Genomic DNA, 2,720 nt, shown 5'->3' on the forward strand with positions numbered 1-2,720 from the left:
TGAGAACCCAGTGCGTCTCCCCTCACATGTTTTATACTCCTCAGCCGACACCCACAGGGCAGTGACGATGAAGAGTCTGTCACTGGGAAGGGAATGGGAAAATCTATACTGTTACTGATCTCGGTTTCTCATCCTCTTACAGAACCTGTTGACAAAGATGCCCGTTTCACTTACGGTGAGTCCGAAATGTCTGGTCTTCTAACTTCACTTTGTCCATCATGGCTGATTGCTGACTCGGGTAGGGAATGCCGTTTATTAACCGGGTCCCCGAGCTGAGAATTTGGTCAAGGAACCTGAGCACAGCCATGTGTATTTATCTAGCACCTGGTAATAAAACAGCCTTGCGTCCTGGCATGGTGGCACAGTGGTTAGCACCGCTGCCTCACAGCTCCAGAGACCTGGGTTCATTTCTGACGTTGGGTGACTGTGTGGAGTCTGCACGTTCTCCCCATGTCTGCGTGGGTTTCCTCCGGGTGCTCCGGTTTCCTCCCACTGTCCAAAGATGTGCAGCTAGATGGATTGGCCATGTTATATTGCTCCTTCATGCCAAAAGGCTCGGTGGAGTTACTGGGTTATGGGGATAGGGTGGAGGCGTGGATTTAAGTTGGGTGCTATTTCGAAGGGCCGGTGCAGACTTGATGGGCCAACTGGTCTGCTTGTTCACTGTAAATTCTGGGACCCCACTGTAAACCCACTGACGGAACCAGGTTATTCCCAAACCGGCAATGGGCTCATTCTTTCCACGCAAGGTTTTTTATTCTCCCTCTCCTTCCTATCTCTCTAACCACCTCAATTCCCTAGAACCCCTCCCTATCTCTGTAACCTCCTCCAGTTGCTACACCCCTCCCGATCTCTGTAACCTCCTCCTGCCCCTACAGCCCTCCCTATCTCTGTAACCTGCTCCAGCCCCTACAACCCTCCCTATCTCTGTAACCTGCTCCAGCCCCTACAACCCTCCCTATCTCTCTAACCACCTCCCGTCCCCCATAACCCCTCCCTATCTCTGTAATCCCCTCCAGTCTCTACACCCCTCCCGATCTCTGTAACCTGCTCCAGCCCCTATACCCCTCTCTATCTCTGTAACCTGCTCCAGCCCCTACAACCCTCCCTATCTCTGTAACCTCCTCCAGCCACTGGGCAGCACAGTGGCACAGTGGTTAGCACTGCTGCCTCACAACGCCGAGGACCCGGGTTAAATTCCGTACCCGGGTCACTGTCCTGGTGGAATTTGCACATTCTCCCAGTGTCTTTGTGGGTCTCACAGCCAAAAGATGTGAAGGGTAGGTGGATTTGCCACACTAAATTGTCCCTTAATTGGAATAAAATAATTGGGTACTCTAAATTTATTTTAAAAACCTCTTCCAGCCCGACAAGATTCCCTATCTCTGTAACCTTCTCCAGCCCGTACAATCCTCCCTATCTCTGTAACCTCCTCCAGCCTCTACAACCTGTCCCTACCTCCGTAACCTCCTCCAGCCCATACAACCCTCCCTATCTCTGTAACCTCCTACAGCCTAACCTCCTCCAGCCCCTATAACCCTCTCTAACTCTGTAGCCTCCTCCTGCCCCCTAGAGCCCTCCCTATCTCAGTAACCTCCTTCTGCCCCCTAGAACCCTCCCTAGCTCTGTAACCTCCTCCAGACCCTCCAACCTTCCCTATCTCTGTAACCTCCTCCAGCCCTTCCAACCCTCCTTTCTCCGTCACCTCCCCATCCCCTCTGACTCTCCCTCTCTCTGTAACCTCCTCCAGCCCCCGACAACCCTCCCTATGTCTGTAACCTCCTCCAGCACCTACAACCCTCCCTATTGCTGTAACCTCCTCCAGCCCCTACAACCCTACCTATCTCTGTAACCTCCTCCAGCTCCCTACAATCCTCCCTATTGCTGTAACCTCCTCCAGCCCCTACAACCCTACCTATCTCTGTAACCTCCTCCAGCCCCCCTACAACCCTTCCTATGTCTGTAACTCCTCCAGCCTCTACAACCCTCCCTATCCCTGTAACCTCCTCCAGTCCCCTTCTGGCATGGGGGATGGCCGGTCTGGTTTATAGACCTTCTATCTGGAGAGTTGGGGGTAGGGGGGGGTGGGTAGGGCAGGGGGCCCTAATCGATGTCCCTCTAGTAGAGGGAGAGAGAGAGAGATCTACAGCTGTAAATGGAGAAACTCCAGGAGCTCATTACCCACCCACACTGAATCAGCGATTTAAGGTGATGGCCTGTCCCTTCTCAGGTTAGTGAATGTGACCGCGTGATGATCTTCACCCCAGACTGCTCCGCTGTTAGCGCATTGGCTTTCCGTCAGCCCCTGTTCACTAATATCTCTCTCTCTCTGATCTTTCTCTCACTCCCTCTCTCTGATCTCTCTCTCTCTCTCTCTCCACAGACTATTACAGACTGCGTGTCGTCGGACTCATTGTGGCTGCCGTGCTGTGTGTGATCGGAGTGATTATCCTGTTGGGTGAGTCTCCGCGGCGAAGCACACCATTGTCGTGTAGCCTCCTCCCCTTCCTTCTTCTGCGCTGCAGCCATTCAGCCCACCCTGATCGTGCTGGCCTTCTGCAAGTACAGCCCGCCTAGTCCCCTATCCCCCGTCATCTCCCTGTCGCCCTGCTCTGTCTTTGAACATACTTAATGACCCAGCCTCTCTCCAGCCCTCTGCGATACAAATTGCACAGATCTAGGGTCTGGTTTAGCACAGTGGGCTAAACAGCTGGTTTATA

This window comes from Scyliorhinus torazame, chromosome 12 (assembly GCF_047496885.1).
Source record: "Scyliorhinus torazame isolate Kashiwa2021f chromosome 12, sScyTor2.1, whole genome shotgun sequence".
NCBI lineage: Eukaryota > Metazoa > Chordata > Chondrichthyes > Carcharhiniformes > Scyliorhinidae > Scyliorhinus > Scyliorhinus torazame.